General features: G+C 46.4%; 1 protein-coding gene across 2 annotated transcripts in view; it reads left to right on the top strand.

Annotated features, from left to right (window-relative positions):
* The first annotated feature begins 2,055 nt into the window (after nt 1–2,055).
* The window catches only part of TAOK3 (TAO kinase 3), an 80,167-nt gene continuing 71,210 nt past the window's right edge, over nt 2,056–11,012 (top strand). For both annotated transcript variants that reach the window (XM_035341001.1, XM_035340999.1), the window contains exons 1-2: nt 2,056–2,107; nt 2,317–2,383. The gene's annotated coding sequence lies outside the window, so the exon portion shown is untranslated. The remainder of the gene's footprint in view (nt 2,108–2,316; nt 2,384–11,012) is intronic.

Below are 11,012 nucleotides of genomic sequence, written 5' to 3'. Positions count from 1 at the left end.
AGTTGCACATAGATCAGACTGGTTAAAAGCCGTTCTTAGGACTAACCAACACTTCCCCAATTTCCCTTCTGTCTTCCACACATCCACACAATTCACCCATCAGCTCCCCAGCAAGCTTTGCTCACAGTGCTGCGGACAGCAGATGAGTAAACACGTTGCAAGTGTGGCTGAGCCAAGGCCGCCCTTCCAAGGTTAATTCATCCTGCATTACACTGCCTCAGCACTTTCTGTTTGTCTGAAGCGGATCTTTAAGAGAAGCCTGCCTTTCACACACCACAGAAGGCACCACACACAGGGCAGGTGCATTTACTAATGCGAGGACACACAAGAATCCTTTGAACAGAAGGAGCTGTGTACGGTGAATGAGTAAGAAACTGGACAGAGTTGCTGATGCAAAATTTTTTAGCTTATTCTGTGGTCAAAACTGGAATCTCGCTGCTTGCTCCGTCCGTACCAATTCCTCATGTTTAATATTAGCCTTCTGGAGACACCCTATACTGTCATCTCTCAGGCATTTAGTGGGAACCCAAGGGAGGAGGTTCAGCTTTAAGGAATGCCCTGTTTCCCTTACAAACACAGAAACTTAACTGTCTACGCCCCAAAGAGCTATCAGGGAAAGTTTAAGCTTCTTTGTCAAGCTGTTGTTCTTGGCTCACGTTTCCATCAAAGCTGTTTTCCTCATCACAACTCACTTATTGTTTCACATACATTCACTCGGTTTGAAGGCAGATTTCTGCATCCTGCTTTGTCAGCATCAGCTATTCATAGAGGAGCTGACAGAAATCATGCTCAGTGTGTTTTTCTTTCCGTTTGTAAGAAATGGAGAAAAAAGTTACAAAGCTGTAAACAGAGGGCATGGCAACCCAATTCTTGTGTGAGCTAGATGTGTGTAGCTACAAAACCTGTAATGTAGTGCCTTGGCCTGCGAGGAACAGATGACACAGAATCATTAAGGTTGGAAAAGCCCTCCAAGACCATCTGGTCCAACCATCCCCCTACTACAAATGTCACCCACCAAACCATGTCCCTAAGCACCACATCCAACCCTTCCTTGAACACCCCCAGGGATGGTGACGCCACCACCTCCCTGGGCAACCTGTCCCGATGTCTGACTGCTCCTTCTGAGGATAAATGTCTCCTCATTTCCAGCCTGAACCTCCCCTGGCACAGCTTGAGGCCGTTCTTGAGGCCACTAGTTACTTGTGAGAAGAGGCCGAACCCCAGCTCCCCACACATTCCTTTCAGGCAGTTGTAGAGAGCAATAAGGTCTGTCCTGAGCCTCCTCTTCTCCAGACCAAACAATTCCTTTTCCCTCAGCTGTTCCTCATAGGACCTGTGTTCCACGACTGGGGGTCAGGGTCTTCGAGGGCCATGAGGTGTCATGAAACTAAAGGTGCAGAAACTTGAAAGCTGGGTGTTTCGGGCCAAGGGTGTTGGTGCAAAGCTGGGGAAGGGCCTGGAGCACAAGTCCTGTGAGGAACGGCTGAGGGAACTGGAGGAGGCTCAGGGCAGACCTCACTGCTCTCTGCAGCTACCTGAAAGGAAGCTGTGGGGAGCTGGGGGTCAGCCTCTGCTCACAGGTAACCAGTGATAGGACTAGAGGGAATGGCCTCAAGCTGTGCCAGGGGAGGTTCCGGCTGGAAATGAGGAGACATTTCTCTCAGAAGGAGCAGCCAGGCACTGGGATGGGTTGCCCAGGGAGGTGGGGGAGTCACCACCCTGGGGGTGTTCAAGGCGAGGTTGGACGTGGTGCTTGGGGACACGGCTTAGTGGGTGACGGTGGCGGTAGGGGGTGGTTGGACCAGATGAACTCAAAGGCCTTTTCCAACTTTAACGATTCGGGGGCCGGGGCTTTGTGGTGCTGGGAAGGACCCCAGCCCTCTCAGTCCGCCCCCTCCCCCCGGCCCATCGCAGCCCGCCCCAATCGAGCCCCGACGCCCCCCCCCAGCCGCCAGGCCCCGTAGCCGAGCGCCGACCCCCCCTCCCCGCCCGGCAGGCCGCACAGCCGAGCGCCGAGCGATCGGAGGCAGCCGCGCCCCGGGCGGCGGCGGGGCCGTGGCAGGAAGCGGCGGGGCCGGGCCGCCCCCCCCCCGCAGGCCGGCACCGGGTGAGCGGCGGCGGGGCCCGGCCGCCGGGAGCCGCAGGGGCCCGGGGAGGGGGGCTCGGGGCGACCCGAGTCCTCCGGGAGGGAGCGGGGAGCGCCGGTTCCCTCCTCCCCCCTCCCCGTGGGGGTGGTCCCGGGGAGTTTTTTGGGGGTGGGGTGGGTTTGGGCGGGTGTCGTGGTCGCGACATGGTCGTGACAGGGGTGTCTCGTAGGTGCCGGATGTCCTCGAGCAGCCCGTGGGCCCGCCTGGAAAGAAGGGAGGAGGCCGGCAGACAAGCGGTGAGCCCCAAATTTCATTCCGCGTTCCCGTGTCCCCATGTCCCCGCGTCCCCTGTCCCGTGTGTGTCCCCAGCTCCCCCGTCCCCCTCTCCCGTACCCCCTTTCCCCCCCCCTCCCCTGTCCCCGTCTCCCCCGCCTCCCTCTCCTGTCACTTTTCTCTGCCCCCATCTCCTGCACCACTTCATTTCCACGTCTCCCCGTCACTTTCTTGCATCCCCGTCTCCTCCGCCTTTTCCCCGCAGACCCGGAGCTCATCCCCGTCCCGTGCCGCCCGGCAGCCCGCAGGTGCGCCCGGCCCGGCGCTGGCCGTGCTCCCCGCGGCCACGCCGTGGGGCTCGGCGGGCGAGCGTGGTGCTGTGGGTGCGCCGAGCGCCGGGGCAGCTGCCATGTTTGTTTGGGAGCAGCCGGGCAGGTGGTGCTGGCAGGGCCTCCTGCCGTGCCCGGGCAGCAGGGCTTCCCCCAGCTGTGGCATGGACCTGCGTCCAACCCCGAGAGGGTTTCGGGTCGCGTTGCCCGCCTTGCGAGGTAGCGAGCTGGGCAGCGAGACGTCGGGGCGCAAGGTTGGGGGTCTGTAGGGGTACGCGCTCCTTAGCTCGTCCGAAGGAGCTGTTAGGTAGCACGGTGTGGTGAGGAGTTAACTGGGTAAGGGCTCAGCGGGGGTATGACAGCCCACCGTCATTTACGGTACTCATATCTGGGGACTCCAATCTGTTCCCCAAGGTCTGCTTGCGTATTTTAAAGCAAGGGTTAATGTTCATTAATTCTACAGTGCTTACAGTCGTGTAGCTTATTTCGCTAGTTTAATGAATCAGGTAGAAGATACGCTACAGTACGTGGGTTGCTTTTCTGTCATGTAGTCGATTGTCGATAGAAATAATACCGTGCTTGCTCTTGTCTTTTCTGTGTTCAGAACTGTGTAATTTCTGGTAGCTAGCTAATTCTGAGTTCTCAAGGAGTATTGAAACAGTACGGGGAGTGTTTTATATGTAAATGCCTCTTCGCAAACTTTCTTTTTTAACACTAACACATACCTGACAACTTAATGCTTTCTGTACCTGCAATGAGGCTGCAACCTGTTCATAACTATTAATATATGATTTTTCAGGTTTTGTCAAATCAACATTTCTCATGCCCAATAACGAATCGTACATCTTATCATAGAGCTCATCAGATAACTTCCTCTAGCATCTGATTTGGGGGAGAACTTCAGCAAGGCTGTTTCCATCTTTCCTACCCAGTGTGAGGGTTTGCAGATGGTAAACTAATTCTTTTGTGCGTGTGTTACGGTGATTCTCTGCATGTACTTCCCTCTCAATTTGTTACCTTTGTTAATGAAGTTTTTTAAAAAATCCTTGCTAGTAGACACTTCTTATGGTGAGATATTTCTGGTTACATGCATTTGAAATACCAACCTCTTCTCAGCAGGCTTTTGTTGCCAAATTTATTTTTCGTAGCGTGTTGCAGGATGGGGTGGCCTCTTAACAGAACTGGACTCTGTCTTTTCTGATTAATCAGCTGCCTTCCCTGCGACAGAAAACCCTGTCAATTTGCAGCTAGTTTGGAGCCTGCTGGGTTGACACAGGCTCTTCAGGAACCCCCTGTGGCAGGGTAGCGATGCCTGGGAAGTTCCCTGCACAAAGCAGGGGCATCGGGGGGCTTGGAGCAGAAACACAGAATCCAGCACTTGCTCAGCTCTTCTAACAGCTGTGCTTTTACACAACAGGAAGAAAAAAGCAGTAAGCCAAAAAGAGAGTTTTATTTTATGCTTATTATTTTCAAACTACTTCCTTATTTGAAGACCATTGATTCAACCAGAATGATTTGATTGCCTTTGGCTTGGTGCTGTGTAATAAACATTGTGCAATTGCGTTGCGCCTGCTTGTTCGTTAGCTCTTCCAAGGGTAGCTCAGTGAGTTTTCCTGGCGCTGTCTTGTTATCGGTCTCTGAAATCACTGTGGTAGGTTTGTTTTAATATATCGGGTGAAGCTGACTTTAGAAAGTACTCATCTGATTAATCTACGGCTCCTTAGGTATTTTGAGTGGAAAAAAAAGGGAAATTGTTGCACTGTGTAACCTCTTTACCTAGTTCACAGGTAGCCGGCACTCAGACTTGCTCATTTTGATCTGCTGTGGCTGCGTTGCAGCGCATGAAACTCGATTGTATAGTGTGCGCTGCCTAAAATCATCATCAGTATTGCATGGCAGGAGCTGTAATCTACGTGAACCTCAGCTCCTAATTAATGAGGAGGAAAGTTGAAATAGAAATTAAAGTAAATTAATTGGGTGTGGCTGTCCATCTCCTGAGTTACTGAAGGATGTTGGAAATCCGAGCGCTCTCCTTGTTATTTGCAGTATCGTGGCAGCTTCTGTTGAATCTTTGTGAAGCCCCGATTCACAGCATTAAGGAATGAAGCTGCTGACATGGTGTGTGCTTTTAGAGTGTCAAACTATATGAGGGGCTTTAATTTTTACTACATGTTGGGAATATGAAAAATGCATGTTTGTAAAGATCAGTAGCTTTTGCTCTCAGATGGAAAAAAAAAAGATTACTCCTAGTATTTAAAAGAAATTGACTGAATTCAAAGAGGTTTTTGAATTATTTTGTCTTGGCTAAGCTTGTTCATGCTGAGGATGGCAAAAGAATGCATTTGATTTGAGCAGTTTGGAAGTCTTTGTGTTTGTATACAGTCATCCTGGTGTTTGTGTTGCCTTACTAGACTTTCCCCGTGTGTAAGAAATTGTTAGTTTGATTTGTAGAGACAGGGAAATTTCAGATTTAATATAGGGAGCTTACAGAACAAGTTTGTCGGAGTTGTTAATGAAGTAAGCACTTATTCCCTTGAACAGGTAATAGCCTGATGTTGATGTAATTACTATTTTTTTCCCCACCCTGAATATTAGGTCAAAATGGACTCTGGTTTATTTCAAATTTAATGAAACCAATAGTTATGTGGGAACGCGCAGTTGCATGCCTCACTACTTAGCTACAGGAGGCTTTCAAATAAGGACATTCTCACAGTTTGTTTGGCATATTAATTTCAATCAGTCTTTCTGAATGGGAGTATAATTAGGCACAGCTGGATTATGGGGTTAATTGGGCAAAGTTAGGGAGCCCATCTGAATCAGAAGAACTAATCTCAGCAGCAGCACTTCCTCATGAGTAGTGAACTCGCCTGGAGTTGCACCCCCTTCTGCTGGTACTTGTTAATTGTGATACTGAGGGGAGACAGAGTAATTCCTCAAAAGAAGGGCAAAGGGTGACCTTGGTGTGCTATGGTTTCAGACCTTTGTGACACTGCTTCAGTACAAGCAGCTTTTGTGCTTCTGGCTGTGTTGCCTTTGGGAAGGGAGAGCAAGCTGTTTGCATTTAGTCTAAAAAATTGTCACTGTAAGAGTGAGGATGTTAACCCCGTGATCCTGAATAAATTCTAGTCTAGGAGACTATACACTGCCTACCTACATTGGTTTGGTTTTCACTTTTTCTTGCAAACTGCTCTCCAGCATTACTGTGTGTGGCAGATGCTATGGCCCAGAGTAACTTTTTCAGCGCTGGGGGGAATGAATCTCATGTGTAGTGTGCGTGTTTTCGCCTATGTTAAACAGTTTGGGATGAAAGGTGTTATGACTACCAGATACTATCACCATTTTATGAGCAGGATGTCCTTATTAGATTGGAATTGATGAACGCTTGCCAAATTTTGTGCATGGTGAGTCTGCCTCTGTAGAGCTGCAAATATTGTGCTCGGTTTCCACGTTAAACCTCTTTTCCCCTTCATTTCAAGTTAGTGATCTGAGATGTTGTTGCAGAGATGCTGGCATAAAACTGAGCAGATTTATTTAGGGTGGCCCTTGCACATTTTAAGCGTTTAAGCCAGATTTACAAGAGTATAGTCACTGATGATTCATGTTGAGATGATGTTTTTCTTCCTTGTAATGGAACATATGGGAGTACGTAGCATATGGTACTGCTGAAAAATGTTAGACGCAGAGCACTGATTTGATTTATTACACAGCAAAAAGTTTGGATTTTTAGTCTAACGCTGGGCAGAATGCTTTGTAAACAAGTCAGGCTGCCGGTTTGTATTGGATGCACTGTGCTGTAGTGGTAAATTTTCAAATAACTCCTTTAAATGAAAGCAGCGTTCTTACAAAACTTGTGTTTGTTGCTGTTACGCTGCAGCAAATGTATGAATTCAATGGGTGTCTCATTAAGAGATGCAGTTGTTTTTTTGAGTCTAAACCAGCCTTGAATTGTATTGCCTTGACAGTTCACCCAGCCTTCTAGCCGTCCAGGGGGTGTTTATCTTCTTACGGTTCAGTCTTGCTCTTTTGCACCTTAAAAACTGAAATCTTGTGTGTCTTATGTGGGGAGTAGAGGTGTTAAGAACATGTAAAGATATGGTTTTCTTCCTGTCGCAGTAGCCAAAGCATCTTCCTTCTGGTGTTCTTGTTTTTTGTTTGGTCTTCTTCGGGAGACTTAGCGAGGTTTGTTTTTTTCAGCTCGGTGGGTGGCGGGAGTAAGTGCACACCTTGATTCTTCCAGTGCACGAGAGAAAGTGTACGAAAGTGCAGATGGAGAGATCATGAATTCCAGTCATGCATTTCCTGGTGCTCTCCTGCATTTCTTAACTGTTCATCTTTCAGGTGATTATAATCTCTTCAGAGCAGGCAGCACTTTTGCTGTGGCTTTGTAGCTCTTACTACAGTGTTACTGGAGCTCACAGCTTCTGTAGTAATATCGGTAGCAAATAGTTGGTCCTAAGAGTACATAAAGCTTTTTCAAAAATGATTTGAGCAATAAGCAGGAACCTTAGAAAGTTGTTTGTGTTTATTTTTTTTCCCAAAAGAAAAACTTAACTCTAACTTATTTGTAAACATTGAAGTACTGGTTAAAACAGACATGACAGCAAATTGGTACTGCTTTTATTTCTTGTGCATTTACTTATTTTGGCTCATTCAGAAGAAGTTTCAGTATGCTGTAACCATGAGGGGGGGAACGCTTGACATCGTTTAAAAACTGTTCTTATTTAGTAAAAGGAAGTATTATCTGTAGCTGAGGGAATTAACTAATGACCTCTTGTTACCATCGCCTTCAGGATCTTAGATCCTCCCTTTGCTTGCCTCATTCTTAGTCATAGATTGGAAAAGGAAAACAGGCTTTTTTCCCCTCCCAACTCTTATGTAGTTTCTCAACTTCAGATGAACTGATCAGTGACCTAAACCATGTGCATAAACTGAAATCAAGAAAATATTCCCTCTTCGCTTGCAGAACATACTGCTTTTATTAAAGCTCACATAGCACATCGACTAACTCTGGTTCCCGGTTTTAACCTCTACGTAGAGTATTTTTAAAAAGTACTAGCCTCAAATTTTAATTCGTAACGTTTTTGATCTTAATGTTAGTTGGGGTTTCAATTTGAACTCTAAGCCTCTTTCAAAAGAGGCGGGAAAAACATCTCTTATCTGGAAAGTATGTGAGTGGCAGAGCAGATAAGATAATTGAGACCTAAATGTGAGCTGGGATGGAAACAGTCTCTGTTAAGAGTCAGGTCTCATCCGCTTTGCCACACTCAGACGATGCTTTAATGCATACTAATGCAATGAGTTTTGTCATCCTGTGGAGAACACAGTGAGTTTGGACTCTTCTGCTTTTGTATGAGGAGAGTTGAGCCTGTAGCTGAAGTATTAGAGGCGTGTTTTCATTTTCTCAGAAATTTTGCGTTCATCTGTGATGCAGACAGCCAAATAGGAGGGCTTTTATGTTTCTCCTACTTGTAACCACATTTTTCTCCTAAAGTGAGGAATAGAAACAAAAAATGTTCCAGCTTGTTGTTCTGCTTGGGCACTTGTTTCTCATAATTGCTTGTGTGAATTTGTGAGTGGCTTTCTCAGTGACAGGATCCTCACAGGAGATGCCAAACTTTTTATTTTTGTTTTTATCCTGTAGAGGAAAAGCTCCTGTTCTCGTGTTTTCAGGGCTTGATGGTGGCCCAGGTGGGTAGGAGGCGGTAGTTACCTAAATTTAGGAAAAATGAGTAACTACTGGAATGATTTTGTTTATGTTTTACAACACAATGTCTTATTTTGACTTTAATTTTACTCTGCTTTTGCAATTTTCAACTTGGTATTTTAGGGTTGTTTTCCCCAAAAGTACTCAATTCCAAATCAGGTTAGGCTCTTATGGAAACAGAGTTTAGAGGCTTTATTTTTGTTGCAGAATCATGGTCGGGCTTAGTCTCATGCTGTGAGAAATACAGTCTAGGAATTAGACTTGCTGCGGGGGATAGAAGCTGTAGTCCAGAAAAGGCCTTATTCTTCGTAGTGTTGTATTAATACAAGAAGTAAATGTGTGATATACAGCAGGAGCAGTTCAAATCCTAAAGGGTGACCAAATATTACCTCAGACGGGTGCTCCAAATTTCAGGTGCTGTCGTCCATTTCCCATTTGGGGTTTGCAGGTGTGCGCTGAGGTGAGGTTTCTGTCAGGCATCAATCGGTTGGCAACTCAGAATATGGCAGGAAGAAAGTCGCTGGCTAAAGCTTGTTTGTTGTCCCTTTTTCCTGCCCACAGGGCGATTTTTTGGAAGAACACATTTTATTTTTCAGCAGTTTTATTGGTTGTTGATGTGCTGAGCCCAAGCCAGGTGGAGGTGGCTGTATGAGGGAGATGTCCAACGTGCTGGAGTTGGAGGGACCGGGCCCAGGTCTGCTCCAGCCGGTCCATGCCTGTGCAGCTCTGCTGGTGTTTAAGGTCAACTGCCTGCAAATCTTTTAGGAAGGCTTGTATTCAAATGCTATTTATAAGACCAGACTAATTTCTTTCTTCATAATGATGGCCTTTTCGCTGATGACAGGGCTGGAATCCGGAAGGTCTGGATTCTGAATGCCACTCGTCAGCTGTGTATCCACAGGGAAGTCGTTTACTAGATTTCTGCCTCTGTTTTTTTATCTGTATTTAAATGGGGGGAAAAAAAATTGACTAATACCTGCCTCACAAGGCTGTGAGAGCGCAGTCAGTAGCCTCATGCTGTGAGATCTCTGGAAAACACTGCAGGAATGTGCAAGGGGCTTATTATGGCTAAAGCCCTCGCGAGGAGAGAACTGGTTCCACCTGGGTTATTGTCAGACCAGTCATTAAGGAGTCTTAATAGCCTAAGCGATGATAGTAGCTGCTCCTGGCTTCACCCTCAATTACCCTGGGTATGTGCAGGCTGCTGCAACACCAGAGTGCTGGTTTGGAGCAGGACCGAAGCACACGCATTTATGTTCGAGTCCGCCCTGAGCTCTTCTTTTCTGTTTCACGGCTGGATTTGCATGCAGGTCAGGCCGTAGCCTAAGTGAATTTTGGCAGCCTGACACAGCGATGATGGCTTATTCTGCCACTAGTGAGCCCTTAGTGCCTTCTTGCAAAAAGAAGTCCTATATATACTGCTGAAACTTAGCTTAGGATCTGCCTAACTCTTCTAATTTGCAGCATTTTCACTTTGTAAATTGAACAACACAAAGAAATATCAGGCAGCAGAACTCTTAGTAATCAATATTAAAAGTTTTAAAGCAAATATAAAAACCTCTTAAGATTTGGCAACCTTCAAGCTCAGGTTGTATTTTAACAACCTGTGACGCTTTTGCATGGATGATCCTGCTGTAGATTTTAATTTGTGATAGGCTGTTTATAAAATATCTGTCAGGATCTTAGCCCTTCTGGCAAGCATTGTAGTAAGCAACTATGCAGGAGAAGGAGAAAACCTATTTTAGGAAAGACCAGTTATCCTTTTTTTTTTTTTTTTTTCCCAAAATGAAATAATCTTGTCAGCCATTAACAATTGTATCTTATTAAAATTTAATAACTTTCTAAAAATTCAATAGCACCATACTCTTGAAGGCAAGAAAGTTGAGGCCCAAACCCAGCCTTATTTGTGTTTGTCTTTGGGGCTTCATCTCTTCACGATTATGTATGTAAACTCTTTGTGACTTGACAGACATGAAATGTATTTATTAAAATACAAAGTCAGGTTCCTGCGGAAACACAAGGCTTCAGGAGCTAGGGATCCAGATTTTGGGAGCATCAAACTGTGAATTTTAAACAGTGAGACTGCAAGTTAATATGAATTTCAAGCTGCTCTCGGTGCTGATGAAAAAGCAGCTGTTGCTGCAGCCTCTCCTTTTTCCCAGTGAGTCGTGTTGGCACAAACGTGGTGTTAGCAGCATGGTGTGGATCAAGAATCCGAGGATGCCATGGGATGACTGCGCAGTTCAGCAGGTCCTGGTCCTGGGCATGGAGAGAGGACAGGGCTGGAAGGCTGAAACTTGCCCTGCTGCAGGGGCAGTGCTGCAGAATTAGGCTGGCAGTGATCTCTTGAAAAGCAAACAAACAGAAAAAGCCCCATACCACTGTTCAGTTTGACTTGCTGAGTAAATTGGGCAGTTTCGCTTTCCATTTCTTGTGCATTAGCTTGGTCTGGCGGCATTTGTGCAGTCTGGGGCTGCAAACTGCACTGGAAGACTTGAGTCAGAAATCGCTCACCTTCCTTTTGCTCGTGCTCTACCTTATTCTGGAGCTTTTTCTACAGAGGACCAAGTTTGGAGGTTTACATATTACCTGAATCTGCATTTTTAAAAAGGATTTTAT

The sequence above is a fragment of the Oxyura jamaicensis genome, chromosome 15 (assembly GCF_011077185.1).
Source record: "Oxyura jamaicensis isolate SHBP4307 breed ruddy duck chromosome 15, BPBGC_Ojam_1.0, whole genome shotgun sequence".
In the NCBI taxonomy this organism is placed as follows: domain Eukaryota; kingdom Metazoa; phylum Chordata; class Aves; order Anseriformes; family Anatidae; genus Oxyura; species Oxyura jamaicensis.
The sequence above is the reverse complement of the archived record's forward strand: the minus strand, read 5'-3'. Positions and strand labels throughout refer to the sequence as shown.